At 41.7% G+C, this 17,759-nt stretch overlaps 1 protein-coding gene and 1 pseudogene across 2 annotated transcripts in view; both read right to left on the reverse strand.

Moving 5' to 3' along the window:
* MBOAT4 (membrane bound O-acyltransferase domain containing 4) overlaps nucleotides 1–17,759 on the reverse strand; it is a 198,109-nt gene that overhangs the window by 38,337 nt on the left and 142,013 nt on the right. The window lies entirely within an intron of this gene.
* On the reverse strand, nucleotides 2,670–17,557 carry LOC121488961 (annotated as a pseudogene).

Here is a 17,759-nt window from a genome sequence, read left to right on the forward strand (position 1 = left end):
ATGGTTGCCTCATAGGGTTGTTGGCAAGAGGCCTCAGTCCTGTAGAGTGTGAGCCTCTCCACTGGGCTGTTGGTATCCTCATGATATGGCAACTGGCTTCTCAGCTTCCTTCGGATCCAAGCGAGGAATGACCTTGTCTCTGAAGTCACACATCATCACTTCCACTTCTTTTCTTTTCTTTTCTTTCTTTTTTTTTTTTTTTTTTTAAGAATTTATCTATTTATTTGAGAGAGAGTGCACACAAGCCAGGGGGAGGGGCAGAGGGAGAAGCAGATTCCCTATTGAGTAGAAATCTCTACACAGTCTTAATCCCAGGACTCCAAGATCATGACCTGAGCTGAAGGCAGACACTTAACTTACTGAGCTACCTAGGTCATTTTATTTCTTGGAAGCAAGTTACATTTATCTCACATTCAAGGAAGAGGGGATTATGCTCCACCTTTTGAAGAGGGAGCATCTAAGAATTCATGTTTATGTTCTAAAACCACACAGACACATCCATTTATGCCTGGGTTCCTTACTAGTGCATGGTCAGCATCTCTCAAGGGTCTCCACATTGGGGAAGATGGGTTCAGGAAGAACGTCTATTAATGGGCATGGCATGTGACATCAGGGGTCTTCATCTTGGAAATTTAGATTACTTGTTCCTAAATATACTTATTTTTCATTAAGCATAAATTTAACTTTTCTAGGTTTAGTGGAAATTATTAATAAAAACCTATACGAGTAAGAATGTTGAATAAGAGTGTTGAGGGGATCCCTGGGTGGCTCAGCAGTTTAGTGCATGCCTTCGGCCCAGGCCATGATCCTGGAGACACGGGATCAAGTCCCATATCAGGCTCCCTGCATGGAGCCTGCTTCTACCTCTGCCTGTGTCTCTGCTTCCTCTCTCTCTCTCTCTCTCTCTCTCTCTCTGTCTCTCATGAATAAATGAATAAAATCTTTAAAAAAAAAGTGTTGAAAATAATACAAAAACTTTTTAAGTGATCTCTACACCCAATGTGGGACTCAAACTCTTGACCCTGAGATCAAGAGTCACCTGCTCTATCAACTGAGCCAGCCAGGTGCCTCCACAAAAAATATTCTAATACATACTTCGTAAACTCATCAACATTTTTAAAATTTGCATTTGTTTATTAAATGTGTATAGAACTTACTACAGGCCAGGCACTGTTAAAAGCAGTTTACATATAACTAATTACACACGAAGTCATTTAATAATCTTAACAGATAGGTAATATCACTCTCTTACAGATGTAGAAATTGAGGCACAGACAGGCTAACTGTCGCAAGGTCACTGTCACCAGCTAGTAAATGGCATTTGACTCCACAGTTCATGATCGGAACCCAATTCAGTACTGCCTTTTAGAAATTGCATAATACAGTGGGCGTCCTAAATGCTAACTAGGAAAACAGCTGAGGATTCGCCTTGCTTAGTTTTTGTGATTTTTGAAGTTCTTAAACAGTGTGAGACAAAACAATAGGAAAACTTAAAAAGAATTATTGGTCTTCCCCTGAATTCAGTAAGAATTACTAGAAGAGAGGGATGCCTGGCTGGTTCAGTTGGTAGAGTGTACGACTCTTGATCTCTGAGTTGTGAGTTTGAGCCCCACATTAGGTGTAGAGATTTTTTTTTTAAGATTTTATTTATTCATGAGAGACACAGAGAGGCAGAGAGAGACACAGGCAGAGGGAGAAGCAGGCTCCATGCAGGGAGCCTGATGTGGGACTCCATCCTGGGACTCCAGGATCACACTCTGAGCCGAAGGCAGGCTCTCAACTGCTGAGCCATCCAGGTGTCCCCAGTGGAGAGATTACTTAAAAAAAAAAAAATTATATATATATAATTATATATATATACATATATAATTATATATATATATATATATATATATATATATAAAAGAGGGGCCCCTGGGTGGCTCAGCAGTTGAGCATCTGCCTTTGGCTCAGGTCATGATCCCAGGGTTCTGGGATTGAGTCCCACATCTGTCTCCCTGCTCAGCAGAGAGCCTGCTTCTTCCTCTGCCCATGTCTTTGCCTCTCTCTGTCTCTCATGAGTAAATAAGTAAAATCTTAAAAAAAATAAATTTAAAATCAAAAAGCAAAAAGTACAAGTACTAAAAGTCTTCATGTTAAGGCTATTGGTCATTTTGTCCAAAGCTTTAAGGTGGTTCTGCTTATTAAACTAACTGTGGTGGTAAACTGTGGTAGTTTTTGTTGTTTTTACTTATAAAATTAGTGTAATTTCATTTTAGGTAATTTAGGGGGTGGGGAGGAAATATTTCTAATCTTATGGCCCACCTTCAAACACCATCACTTTTATCATTTTGGTAGCTAATTCCTAGTGTGCAGTCCAACTGAATGAAGGTAGGTATGAAGGTAATGAAGGTAAACGAGTATCTCTTTCAGATACTTGAATCTCAAAGCTTTATGAACCCCACTGTAGACCTGCTGTTTTATCACAAGAGGGCACCAGGAAACGGGATAGATTTTCCCCTAGTGATTAGCAAATTGGTTCCCTTGGAGAATTTTATTATCCTTAGTAATGTGACCCATATTAAGGGTACTTTAGACTTCAATGCTGGGTTGTTGGTTTTTTTTTTTTTTTTTTTTTTTTTTTTTTTTTTGGTTGTCAATGATTATTGAAATATTTTCCTTTGTAGTTCTTAACTAGCTGGGGAATCCACTGCACCACTATTGTATCTGTGATATCATGAGGGTGGTGGTCATCAACATTGCAGCCCATAGACTGGCCAGTCCCCAGGATGGATCTCTTTAATGGCTCCAGAGAGTTCTCTGGCTCAAGATTGATGTTGCATCTGTCGGGCAGTATTGACAATCCCATCAAAAGTGACATTTCCTCTGTCCATAATGTTTTTCTGCTTCAGTTTCTGTCTCTTGGTGGTCCTTTGAGGGCTTTGATAATCAGGGCAGAGGCAGATGGTACCACTTCAATCTGGGCCTGTCTGTTCTGAATGTTAGTTTCACTAGAATCCTCGGACCCTTACTAATCACCTGTTGTCTTGGTAATGTCATCACCAACCTTTTTTGGAGAAGACCCAGGGAGCTGATCTTCACCCCAGGGCAGATGTGGCATCAACTTCCCCACTGGTGCACCTCAGGTATACAACTTTGATCTTGTTGGGGCCGAATGTAGGCAGCATGGTTGGAAGTGGGTGCCTGGTGTTGGGTGAACCTGGCTAGATTTCTAGATAACTGAAGCCGGTTACACCTTGGCCTCCTCCAAGCTGAAAGCCAAAAGCTAGACTTTAATATTTCCTTAAACATGAACTGGGAAGAGCTCCTTTCCTGCCTTCTTCAAAGAGAGATATATTCTAATATTTTAGAGCATTCATCAAGAGTAGACCCAGTGATAGTAAATACATCCAATGGGAGGCTCAGGCATCATGCCCTTCCACAGAGAAGCATTGCTGGCCCTACTGGAAGCTTTGTAAAGAAAGGTCTGCTCAAATCTTACTCCTTAGCATTCTTCTCAAAGGAGTTTCATAAGTTCATATAAATTTCAATGCTGTTTCTGAATTTAGATTTTTCTGTTTCTAAAACCAACTCAACTTTCCTTTGGTTTAGACCTTTGAACCAGTGCCTGTTCTGTGTGAAAAACATTCCTAATGCTGAAGACCCATGCAATTTTTACAACTAGTAAGTATGAGTTGTATGCATTCCAAAAGTCAGTCATTTGTTCCCAAACTTGTTTATGCAAGTTATACTGAGTAATTACATAAGTTAATTCAATATTACCCAAAGCAAACAAATAGGAGCGTGAAGAGAGTTGTGATCTCTGTGAAAATAAGCCAAATTTTTGGGAAGACCTGATAAAGAGCTATCTGATATCAGCACCTATCTCTAAAGATAGGTCTTTATCGGGTCTTAAGAAAAAATGCTGTGGAATTAGGTATGGGAAAAACATGTAAGTTTAGGGGGAAAAAAAGGTTGTCCAAATCCAGCGGAATTCTGCCCTCAGTTTTTTTCCACAGGTGCCTTGAGTCTTCAATTGAAACTAAAATTGGTAGTGCTACTTGCTTGCATTAATGCATGTCTTATGTACAGCCCCCTTCTGTAGACTCCACTCCAAGGAAAAGCCTTTTATTTATTTATTTTATTTTTAAAAGATTTTATTTATTTATTCATGAGAGACACAAAGAGAGGCAGAGATCTAGGCAGAGGGAGAAGCAGCCTCCCTGCAAGGAGCCTGATGTAGGACTCGATCCCAGGATCCTGGGATCACGACCTGAGCCAAAGGCAGACACTCAACCTCTGAGCCACCCAGATGCCACAAGAAAAGGCCTGTTATCAAAGGAGTGATGAATGAATAGACTTGTTTTTAATTTAAAATAACATTTTAAAGATATTTATTGTAATTTTGTGATTCTCCACTTTAACTGACTTTTGTTTTTAACTGACCAGCTACAGATCCTGGCTACTTAGGGAGGAGAGCTTCTACTATAGATTTCCAGGAGCTGCCAACCACACATAGGTAGGGGAATAACGCATCTCAATGCTTGCTAGTGACTTATGTATACTGTCAAATGAATAACACCTCATTTTTATAAAGATTACACATAGAACCCCTGATCTCTGGGTTAAATGCACTTGATTCTTAATACAGCAGATTTTTATAATTTGATTGCCTATTATGTATCTAGGTCTATTAGCCAAAAGAGTGATTTCTAGGTCTTTTGTCTTATCCTATAACTGTTCCTAAAATATGTTTTCTTTTTACTTAAAGCTGGCTGGCACAATTGTAAATGTGTGATATATATTGCTTAAATGCATAGAGCCCAAAAGGGAAGTGTTTGACTCGTATTTACCCCGTGGTTAGTGAACCTCTGTCGTTGTGCTCAATATATTTTATAACTGGAAAAAGAATGATCCACCTTTGAATCCATATGATAATCTTTAAATTTTAACTTTATCATAGTGCAATAAGAAAAATTGGAAAGGTCTTTACTGAATTACAGATAAATTACTGAATTTTGTCTGTGCCAGATGACAGAAAATGCATTTGAGTTTTGAATATTGAAATAATTGAATATTGAATATTGAAACAAAGGGGGAAAACTCATGCTGTAAATCAGATTTAGCTAAAGTTAGCTTCCTCTTTCTGCAGTATATTAGGGCCCCTTCCCTATATTTCAAGTCTTGCCTAAAAGAAGGGCCATATTATTGCATCAAGGGCAAGCATCCGTCCTTGTCTTCCTCCTCTGCAGATTATCAAATTTTATTCCACTGCCCATCCAATCCACAAGTAGACCATAATCAGTCCATACCAATGAGTATTTGGCCTTTTCCTGGTCCACATGTGTGCCTATAACTTAAATTTGCCTGATACAAGCTAAAGGAAGAACCTATCCTTGAGGGATTTTTTCTTCTGTCACTGGATGCAAACAGAGGAACATGCTGCCAATTTGCTGCTTCGCAGCCATCTTACCACCATCGGGGAGGCAGTAGAATGGCAGTATGGAAAAAAGTGTAGGTGCTTCAAGACATGGCTGAGCTTAACCTTAGAGCCTACCTAACTCTGGACTTGTTAGGTGAGAAAATACATTCCCACTATCTCAGCAAGTGTGGGTGTTCTGTTACTTACAGAAATTTTATATTCTAAAAAATACCAAAATTTTCCAAGAAATTTTGCCTCGATTTGTTAAGTGGTCTGCTTTGCTGATGTAATTAGTATGCACCTGGTCTATCTGTTGAGCATTCCAGCCCTGCCAGCTGCTGCAGGGATGGCAAATTGAAGAGGGGCAGGAGTGCATACATAAGGAGGCCAGATAAGAAGCATTGTTAATGAGAGATGGTGGCTTTGGGATTGAATCTTCCAGATAGGGACAAATGGAAAAATTAAAGAGACATTTAGGAGGTGAAATTGATAGGATTCAGGGATGGACTAAATATTGAGGGAAGGGAGTAGCAAGGTGGCAAGCATGACCTAGGGTTTCTGTTGTGGAAGTAGATGCATGGTGGTCCACTCACTGAGCTCTAGAGAGCACAGAAAGAAGACAAGGTTTGATATTAAAGAACGAAAATATGTTGTTGGACACAATGATTTTGAGATGCCTTTGAGATATCCAATTTAGATTTTCTATAGCAGCTCAAGACATAATTTATCCTTTTAAAAATGTACAATTTGGGGGATTTTTTTTTAATTGGGGGGATTTTAATACATTCACAGGCCTATGCAATCATCATTACTAATTTCTTTTCTAATGTTTTCATCACTCAAAAAAAAAAAAAACACCCATACCTGTGTGCAGTTATTTTTCATTCCTTCTTCTTCCTAACCCTGGCAACCACTAATCTACTCTCTGTGTCTGGATTTGCCTGTTCTGACAAGCACCTCATCACATAAGATGGATCCTCAATGAAGTTAATGGCTGATTTCTTATCAGGAATCATACAGCTTTTTCTTTTTATGGGGATGACATCCATAGACATTCAGAATAGCTCAGCATTTGACACACTGTCATAGGCTGTCCTATATATAATACAGCTTCTAACAATACTAGGCTGTCTGAAACCCCTGGTAGTAGGATCATTTAACTTTATACTGAGAAGGTCGGGAAAGCACAGAATCCACACATGGTGATTTGAGGAGTTCATGCTATGAGACCTATAGTTCTTATGAAGTTGTCTATAAGAAAGAAAACATGTCAGCAGGGCCTGCAGTGGTTCCATGTGTGTTGTGTTTGTGACAGGATCAAGTGTGCTTTCCCAATTGAGGAGCAGAAAATCACTGCGAAAGTGTTGAAGGCACAAGCACAGTTAGAAAGCTAAATAGAAAACTGAAATTTTTTTAATTAATAAAAATTTTTTTAAAAATAAATCATGGAAGCTAGAAGACAGTAGGGTGGTTCATTTATTTATTTTTCAGATTTTATTTTAAAGTAATCTCCACACCCAGTGTGGGGCTCAAACTCACAATCCCAAAATCAGGAATCACATGTTTCTCTGACCTAGCCAGGCAGGGCACCCCTAAGGTGATATATAGTCAGAGTCCTAAAAAAAAAAAAATTGTCAACCAATTGAAAACAGGTACTCACAAACAGATAGCTGTACACCAAAGTACACCAGTGTTCATAGCAGCATTATTCACAATAGCCAAAAGGTAGAAACAACCCAAGTATCTATTTACAGAAGAATGGCTAAAAATATGTATTATGTCCATACAGTAGAATATTATTTGGCCATAAAAAGGAATGAAGCATGGATCCATCCTCCAACATGGATGAATCATGAAATATGCTGAAGTTAAAGAAGCCAGACCCAAAAGGCCACATGATGTATGATTTCATTCATCTGATGTGTCAAGAATAGACAAGCATACAGAGACAAAAAGTAGACTAGTGGTTGGCAAGTGATGAAGAGAAGGTCAATGGGAAGTACAGAGTTTCCTTTGAGGATAAAAGGGTATATTCAGTAATTGAATAGGGATGACGATTGCATAGCATTGTGAATATACTAAAAATCACTAAATTATACAATAAAATGTTTAAGATGGTGAATTACGTTACATGAAATTTATCTAAATACAAAAATTTTCTGTATCAGGATTGGGAAAATGATGAGACAATTTCCCAATATTCTGAAGTAAAAGGGCAAAACTGAATTTATTATTGGCTCTAGTAAGGGAAAACTGTGCTTGTCAGGCATAGTCTCCAAGAACAGAGCAGACGGCTAATCTCATGTAGGGTTTTTGAGAAGTGTGGAATTCATGGACTGGTGAACTTAGTGAGAGTGGGTTGACATCTGTGGAAGTGTGGTTGCTCATGCAAGACCTATCAATTGGCTGGTGCTTGGATGCTTTTTACTGGCACAGATCCATTCTAATTTATTGACTGATCTTCGTATCCAAGAGCCAACACCAGTTGGTTTGCAAAAGCATGTTCACTTCAGCTAGTTATCACGGATAGATTGAAAAGACTTAAAACCAGTTCGGGTGGCTCCTTGTTACCATGGCTACTAAACAATCAGTCTTTCCCTAAGTTTGTAGGGATCCTTCTTATTCTCATACCAACCTCTTCACTTCTGTAACCTCTTCCATGCTCTCCCTCAGGATCTGATTAATGAGAGGGAAAGGGCAGGAATCCCCTGTGCTACTGGCTCTGTGCTTCTTCATGCATGTATTTATTCAACAAATTGTCTTATGGGATACAGAGGAGGAGAATCAAACAGTTCCTGTCTCAGAGTCTGGAGACGGAGCCTATCTACACAGTTGATTCCAACTCAATGTGGAGGAATACCCAGGGAAGCCTGAAGAGGTCCCTCGTTCTGTCTAGAAGAGGGAGGGAGTTTCACAGAGGAGGAAAGCCCTGAATGGACCTGACCCTGACTCAATCCTAGCCCTTTCTCTATCAGTATAAGTCGGCAGGACAAGTCAGGAGAAAAGGCTTTTCAAGAGAAGCAAGTTCACAGTATATTGTGACTGAATTTCTATGTCTATTCATCTAGATAATAAAGTAATATTTATTGTCTTGTGCTAGGCATTTTGCCAAGTGCTTTAAATGGATTATCTTACTAAAACTTCACAAAAACCTTATGATTAGGTACCACTGTTGACCTCATTTGCCAATGAGAAAATGTAGTCTCAAAGGATTAGAGAACTTGCCCAAGCTTATCTGACAAGTAGTAGAGACTGGATTCAGATACAGACTGACTTGTAACTGCTGGGGCCCTTCAATAAGTTCAAGTTCGATAGAGGGAAGAAAAGCCTAGCCTACAGAAGAGGACATTCGATTTCAATGTGAAGTACCCTTAATCCACCTTAATAAGACATTCATGTTTGGGGCACAGACCATGATTTGCATTCAAAAAGTATTTTAATATTATAAAAAGGTATTTTGATACCATATAGATCCCATGATTTAACAGATGATAATAACTTAATTGAATAATTCTGATTGAGCCATCAAGGTAAAGGAACTAAAATTTATAGAGAAAACTGGTTTCCTCCTTTAGAAAGAAGATTATAACCTAAATGATAGAATGAGAATGACTGGTATCTGTGTACATTTATTACGGTTCAAATCAAAACATCAGTTACCTAGGTACTTATCATGTGATACATGGATTATATGCAAAAACAGGGGGGAGGGATTCACTAAAGAGAAGCTCTATAGCTTCCATCATCAGCTTCTTAAGGAATTCTAACTGCTACCACCCCCAAAAAGGTAAGAATGACTGCACTAAAATTTTCAGCAGAGAGAAATGACTAATAAATTCTTAATGTTGCTTCCATTTACATTCCTTTCTCAGTGTTAATTATTGGTTAGGTTACACATTTTATTTTGGTTACCATTTTTTCTAGTCAAGGCATTTTGGGTCACAAGGCAAAACCATCACTTCAAACTAGTTTAAGCAAAAAGGCATTTATGGAAGGCTCTCGAGATGGCTAATGGAATCCAAGTTCATCAAGCAGAGCTGAGACCCACAGAGGACAGGACCAAGAAGCCAGCAGTCAGCTTCCCTCCCTTGAGTTCCCTCTTCCATCGTCCGCTCCATTGGTCTCAGCAAACCAGTCACTGCTTACATGTGCATCGTGACCCACTGTGGTTGCCCTCACTCCCTGGTTTACATGACCTGCAGGAATAACAACCTAGCATCTCACAGTCCCAATTCAGAACTCCCAGGATGGAGACTTTGCTTGACCTGATGCCAAGTCCCATTATCATCCAGAGCCAAGAAGGCAAGTGTGATGGCAGCCGTTGGGTCTGACCATGGGCAACTCCTGGAAAGGGGAGCAGAGGCTGAGAGACACCCCATCAGTGTCTCCTGTTCCACTCAGTTGAAAATGTATGCCTGGATTTCAAGAAATTTTCATTTATAATAGTCTCTAGAATCTGAAAATATTCTCTTTTCCTATGGAGATAACTGAGAAGACTTTACATTTTTACATACACAATGATCTTGCCTTTAGATCAGAATCTCCATTATGTTGATTTACATCTCTTATTTTTATTGCAGTCCAAGCCTTGAGGAGTTTGTGTCACTTCCCATATTATAGTTTCAGATTACAGTCACCATCACTACAGCTGCCACACTACCATCTACCCATCCACCCCCCCCACACACACACACACATTTAGCTAAAAAGACAGACGTCTTCCTGAATTTTTAGCTTAAAACCTACCATGGTTGGGGCACCTGGGTGGCTCAGTTGGTTAAGCCTTGGGCTCCGGTCATGGTCCCGGGATCCTGGGATCCAGCCCCGCATCAAGCTTCCTGCTCAGCAGGAAGCCTGCTTCTCCCTCTCCTTTTGCTGCTCCCCCTGCTTTTGCTCTCTCAAATAAATGTTTAAAAAGGAAAAAAAGTTGTCGTGATTGATCTGTTAGTTAGTACCAATCATCTGAGGAGGTGAATTCCAACCTGTAGTGTCCCATATATAGTTTGTTTCACAAATCCTCTCCCATTTCTGAGTGCTAGGAGATCTGTGCTTTTTTAAAAAAATGAATTTAAATGAAAATTGCGTTAAGAATTAACTTTGAGGGGATCCCTGGGTGGCGCAGCAGTTTGGCGCCTGCCTTTGGCCCAGGCTGCGATCCTGGAGACCCGGGATCGAATCCCACGTCGGGCTCCCGGTGCATGGAGCCTGCTTCTCCCTCTGGCTGTGTCTCTGCCTCTCTCTCTGTATGTGTGACTATCATAAATAAATTTAAAAAAAAAAAAAAAAGAATTAACTTTGAGGGTCACCTGGGTGGCTCAGTCAGCTAAGCATCTGCCTTCAGCTCAGGTCATGATCCCTGGGTCCTGGGGTCAAGCCAATGTTGGGCTCCCGGCTCAGCGGGAAGCTTCTCCCTCTCCCCACCTGCTCATGCTATCTCTTCCTCCTCCTGTCTCTCTCTCAAATAAATAATTTAAAAAAGAATTAACTTTGACTATTTTCCAGGTCCCATTAAGCTAATAGTGACATGGAAACCTCAGTAGGGAATCTTGTTCAAAGGGATCCACCCAGGAGGCTCACACTCTGTTACCCACTATTCATAATAGTGAGTGGCTGCAGACACTCCCTTCAGCTTCAGTGATCTAGTCTAGAGTCCTATTTGTCATGGTCCTCAACCTTGGCTGTGCATCAGCTCCCCATGCAGACTTCACAGTCCCTAAAAACTATTATTATTTTTTAAAGTTTTTATTTATTTATTCATGAGAGACAGAGACATAGGCAGAGGGAGATTCCTCCCTGCAGGGAACCTGACTCAGGACTCGATCCCAGGACCCTAGGATCACCACCCAAGCCAAAGGCAGATACTCACACTGAGCCACCCAGGCATTCCTTTTCAAAACTTGAAAAGCTTCCCAGATGACATTACCCCAAGGTAGAAGACTATTAATTACATTTGATGGGATTTTTCAGACAAGACAAGAATGTGTGGTACTAATTGCAAAATAAGAATAGGATTTTTTTCCAGATTTCAGTTTCATTATAAATATTTAGTACATGTTTTATTTAGTACTGATATTTAGAAAAAAGAAAAGCAAAAGGACACATTTACAACCCCAACATAACTGGTACCATTTTACTACATTTTTTACTAATGCTTCACCTATCCACATTTTTGCATAACTAAGGCCCCAGTGTAAATACACAAGACTGCTTGGTTTTATTTTGTGCTACTTGACATAACGGAAACAATGGAAACATTTTCCAGGCAGTATAGGTAGAAAATAAGAATTAAAAATCCATCCATTGCTTTAAGGTCCTTCCCACTCACTCTTACCCACGCTGGGTGAAAAATAGTACCTCAGCAGAACAAACATTAAAACACAAGAACATCCAAGTCAGGATTTAGGGGTTTTACCTCAGAGCCTTACCAGATCAGGGCTCTTTTAATAACAAAGCCATTTAGCCACTTTGAGTGGCCTTCTTCAGATTCTCAGGACCACTTGCTTTGTTGTGTATTTCTGATAGACTGATAGGGCTGATACATGGTTAATGTTATATTTCATAGTATTACATTCCTCATATGCCCATGTTATTTCACCTCATGAATTTGAAGCTATGTTAATTTTTCAGGCTTTCGTAATGAGACACCACAGGATCAGAATCTTCTAGAACATTCCAGCACCAAGCTCTACTGGACTGTGTGGGCGCTTACTCTAACTCAGAATCATTTGAGTCTTGTCTTTTAGGAAATAAAAAGGAATGATTAAACTAGCAATGTTCTTTTGCCATATGTTTAGTTCCTTCATCTCTCACTGGAAAGTTTGAGGCAATAAGGTCCCCAATATTTTGGTCTGAAAAACATCTCCATGATTCTTGGGAGCCATGACAAATAAGAAAAAGAGTAAATGACATTGTTCATGTCGCATGTAATAGACGATTTCAACTAGAAGACTCTTAAAACATATTTCTAGTGCTGGTCAGAGAGATTGGAGAATCTAGCCAGACAGGATTCTCCTATTATCCCTCTTGGGGATCTGAGATCCCTGCCCTCAAGAACCCACTTGTATAGCCCATGGCCCAGTGCAGTCCCTGAAAGTCTCCCAGAAATGGCACAGGTCGGAGGGTCTGGAGTGAGTCCCACGTCTAAGGCAGATGATGGTGGGTACCAGTAGTACAATTGCAGATCTTAGGCACTAGTAAATAAATGAATGAGAACCAAACCTATCCAGAATAAAAATGACCTTAATGGTTCAAGTTCAGGCCAGAAAAAAAAAAAAAATTTGACAAGGGGAATAAGTTGTCAAAATAAAATTGTCAAAATGAGACCTCACAGATTTCCTCATGTACATAGCCTCCTTCTTTGATCATGAGTGTTGGATGTTCCTCAATATCTATAATTATCCAATTCTCATTGAAAACTATCATAAACTATTACTATTTAGCAACTCTGCCTTTTTTTCTTAAAGAGTTATTTATTCTTGAGAGACACACAGAGAGAGAGAGGGGGGCGGGCAGAGACACAGGCAGAGGGAGAAGCAGGCTCCATGCAGGGAGCCCGACGTGGGACTCGATCCCAGGACCCCAGGATCACGTCCCTGGCTGAAGGCTGAACGCAGGCACTAAACCACCGAGCCACCCAGGGATCCCGCAACTCTGCCTTAATGAGATTAAGATGTGGGGTGAGGGGAGCAACAGCAGATGGAATATATTCTATTTTCTGAATTGACAAGAGGAAAGGCCAGAATATGGACATGACCAATTCCCATCATTAATCAAATAAAAAAATACTAATTTTCTAAAAGGAAAAACTGTGGGTTAAATGCCTTTTTACCTTTTCTTGAAAAACCTGCATTTGGTCCCAATCCATCAAAAGGAATAGAATTTTCTTGGATTTATCTCAGTCTAATAATTACCCTATCTTGCTTCATTCGTGGTTAAAAACTTCTAAAATCAACCTCCTGTCCGTTGGGATCTTTGTTTAACCAAAGAAATAACTATGCACATATTAATACTAATATATGTCTTGTTGCAGCATGATTATGAAAAGTAGAACAGTTTGACTTGTAGAACCTTTACATCATCGTTAAGTTCTCCAATCCTATTCCATCACATTCCCACATTAAAAATCTTCAGAGCTGACTATAGAACGTCATACATGTAATAAAAAGTCTGTTGACACAAAGTATAGGATTCTAACAGACGTGATTCGCTCATGATGTGCAGATAGGCACAGAAGCTTCGTGGCTCTGTGATGCAGTGCTGTTTATCCCTTTGGTTAAGTACAATTTCCAGCTGACACATGGTAGCCATTAGAGCTGCTTAACCATGAAGATAGCAGCTGGCTTGCCACGATGAGAACATGCAATGCGGTTCCTCTGATAGCGAAGGCCTGCTTTCTCCCCCGAACTGCTGAGCATTGGGACCTTCATCAATCAGCACGACACCCAATCTCTCAGCCAACAAGCAGCAGATTCTTAAGAAGCTTTTTTCTTCTGGAATGTTGCTACCGCATGATCAAAGCCATGCTCCAAAAATATCTTTGCACGGTATCTACACTGATGGTTTTTCTCAGTGCAAAACAAGAAAGAATGGCGTTGGCCCAGTGGCCCAAAAGCTCTTATCCCACAGATGAGTGAAGGGAAGTCATGAGACTTTACCGCTGATCCCAGCAGCCTGAGCCCCAAAAGGTCAAGGCAGCGGCCTCCCTTGCAGCCATGAGTCGTGGGCCAAGCGCCGGGTCTGGATTGAGAGAAGTTAGCACATGGGCAGGCACAACAGTCCAGAGGGAATGGCCTGACTTGCAATGTGCCCAGCATCACTTAGGCCCACACAGCACCTGCTGCCCAATCCCCTTACTCCCACTGTGAAGTTGTCCCCTCTCGCCTTGTCCTCTTCGCATCTCATTTCCACTGCCACCCCTCCTCAGCTGCTCCTTGAATGCTGAATGCTGAAGCTCCTTGGGTTCCTGTCCTGGGCCCTCCTTGGGTGATTTCACCTGTGCCCCCCCTCCCCTCTGCTAGCTCCAGCTGGCTCTGGTGTGCTAATTATTTGCAGCCTGGATTTCCAGCCGGTGTGTCTCCTCATATCTGAGCTCCAGCGACTTTCTAGAGAGTTCCCCGTCGATGTCCTTCCAGCATTGCATTCGTCATGTGCTCTCATCCAACGGGTCTCCCAGAAATGTCTCATGTGGGAGTCTGGAGTGAGTCCCACTTTATACAGCAGACAGTGGTTGGCACCAACAGTACAATTGCAGACCTTAGAAAAACTGGCAGATTCCATCTGGGCCCAAAGAACAAACCTCTCAGCATGCCCTCCTTTAGCTCTTCCTTTTGCCTTCTGCCACATATTTAGGTGATTCCATTCTTAGATTCACTTGAGATGATACCAGAAGGCAGTTTATAAAAGCATTCGCTCTCCTCAGGTATCCTGGCACGGTGTGTGGTAGGCACCTATTTTCCCAAACCAGCAAGCTTTCTAACCATACTTTACTCCTTCCCGTACCATCAGGACCCAGCTCAGCGCAGGTCTGCATCCTAAATATCTCTTGACGTGTCCCTTTCCGTGCATCCCTCTGCCTAAAGCAGGCTTCATCATCTATTCCTCTAACAGCTTCCAGATTGATTCTCACCATTTCCTCTCTCTCGTCCATCCAATTGCCTTCCTAAAACATGAAATGCATCAGGTCTGCACACATTCAATGACTTCTGGTTGCTTTTAGGTACAGCCCGGCTCCAGAGCCTGGTGCCCCACGGCCTTTGGGGTCAGCCCTCGGGCCACCTTACCAGCTGCCTCCCCTTACTGCTCCACAAGGACACAGGCCTTCAGCCAGCCCTGACTTCTCCTCGGCCCCAGCACCATTTCCTCCCAGGACACACTGGTCACACTGTCTCCTCCGCTGTCTCTTCAGCTCCAAATGCCCTTGTCTTTGCCTGTCAAACATCCAATTAATTAGAAATTCAGTTCAGACACAAGCACCCTCCACTTCCTTGGACACAGTCAGCTGCTCTCCCCTCTGCTCCCCTGGGAGCGTGGACCTATGTCGTGGAGGACAGGACAGGCTGTTCTCTTGCTCATCCACATACCGGCCCCTCTCCCTAGTGCGATGCTTTGGCAGATCAGGTGCTTAAAAATGCCTTTTGGTTCTGATTTCCCTAGAATAAGAAAGCTAAAAAGTCCCAGATCCATTTGCTAACCATCTCATTACATTTTAATTACTCCTCTTCCCACCACAGATACTGTTTAAATGAGAGTCTAATCTGACAGCTATTTATTGAAATGACTTCTAGAAGCAAAAAATAAGCTTTTATAAAGAAACTGTCATAGTGGAAGTCTGTTCCTGAGATAACAGGAACCCCCCACTGAGTGGATACAGGGTCTTCACCTGGACAACCGAGCCAGCAGGAGAGGGGTCATGGGAGAGGGCCGAGGAAAACATGTTTCCATTAGAAGGAAAAAGAAATATTGTGGGGTGCCTGGCTGGCTCTGTCCTTAGAGCATGGGACTCTTATCTTGGGGTTGTGAGTTCAAGCCCACACTGGATGTGGAGATTACTTAAAAATAAAATCATAAAAAAAAAAAAAAGAAATGGTGGTGTAAAACCTCTCAGAGTTAGGACCCCTGGCTCCCTAACAGCATAACTTAACCCCTCATAGGTATCTTAAGTTGTGTAGGTCCATTAAGCTTAAGCTTGACAGGCCTTGTCTCCTGACCTCCCCACCTCACAGCCCAGTTTATGGGTCTTTGCATGTCACCTGTTACCTCTGTGCACTTGCTCATGACTTCTCATGGTTTGGAATCTCCTTCCAAGATTTAGGTCAGGTATCTTGTCTTCAAGGAAGATACACACACAGACACACTCAGACATGCACAGACACGCATAGATGCATAACATAGAAACAGAGAGAGACATGTACATGCACATACATATACACACACACATTACTAATACCACACTCCAAAACCGGTTTAAACCCCCTCTCTGAGCTCTCACAGGGTCTTCTCTGGACCTCTGCCACTGCACTGAGCAGCTTTTACTGACAAATCTGTCCTTCTGGGGCACCTGGGTGGCTCAGAGGTTGAGTGTCTGCCTTTGGCTCAGGTCATGATTCCAGGGTCCTGGGATTGAGTCCTGCATCAAGCTCCCCGGAAGGAGCCTGCTTCTCCCTCTGCCTATGTCTCTGCCTCTCTCTGTGTGTCTCTCATGAATGAGTAAATAAAATCTTTTTTTTTTTTTTTTGGTAAATAAAATCTTTAAAAAATACACAAACTGTCCCATTTCAGTGACAAATCCTTCCAAGTCAGACACCATGCCCTTTGGACCTTCAACACCACCCTCACCGCACCCCCCCCCCCCCGCCTTCCCTCACATCCTCTCTAGTTCACAGTGGGTCCTCAATAGAGGTTTACTACACTGGGCCTAACAACAGCTCTGAGGCAGGTCAGAGGGACTGGGATGTGGAATGGCTTCTCTGGTGACCAGAGCTAAAATTTAGTCTCCTCCGTGGAGGAGTTTTAAAGAGAACTTATCCCTGGGCAGGGGCAGATTGCAATGTTTCACGGTGATTGAGAGGAACAGCATCACCCTACTCTCAAGTCTTATCCTTGCCCCTTAAAACACACAAAGACCGTGTACTCCTAAAACCTAGCCATCAGCTGTTGAATTCGAGGCCTTTCCAGAATTTGAGCTACTGAGCAGAATAACCTGAGCTGGGCTACTTCTGGCAACAAGAGGAAACAGCCAAGAAACGTGCTTAAAGCCTCATTCAGCACTGACTTCATCCCCCATCCATCTTCTGTATTAAAACCCTTTGAAGGCAAGAGCTGTGTCTACTTATGCTCTATATTTCCCATGGTTCCTAGCAGAACTTTGTCAAGTATGGATGGTAAAGGGGAAGATGGAATGGAATGGCCCTTTGGTTTCTAGAGGAAAAAACTCACATGTAACTAGGAAATTTAATAAAACCTTCAAAAATAAATGACACAGTGGGAACTCGGCTGTGATTCTGCTCGCTCCACACATCTGCTTACATCTGTGGGCCACTCACCTGTCACATCAGAGTCATGAACACAGGCATTGGGATCAGGCCATTGTAGTCAGAATCCCAGTTCTGTCATGCACCAGCTGCCCATCCTGGATTAACCTCTTGCATCTCAGTGTCCTCACCTGTCAAGAGGGAGAGATCATGGGCCTCAAGGAAGGGTGTCAAGCACTTAGGTCGGTGCTGGGCACACGGGAAGTGGTCTTTTTTTTTTTTTTAAGAGTTTATTTTTAAGTAATCTCTACACCTAATGCAAGGCTTGAACTTACAACAAGAAGATCAAGACTCATATGTTCCTTTTTCATGTATAATCGAACTTGATA

The sequence above is a fragment of the Vulpes lagopus genome, chromosome 4 (assembly GCF_018345385.1).
Source record: "Vulpes lagopus strain Blue_001 chromosome 4, ASM1834538v1, whole genome shotgun sequence".
Classification (NCBI taxonomy): Eukaryota; Metazoa; Chordata; class Mammalia; order Carnivora; family Canidae; genus Vulpes; species Vulpes lagopus.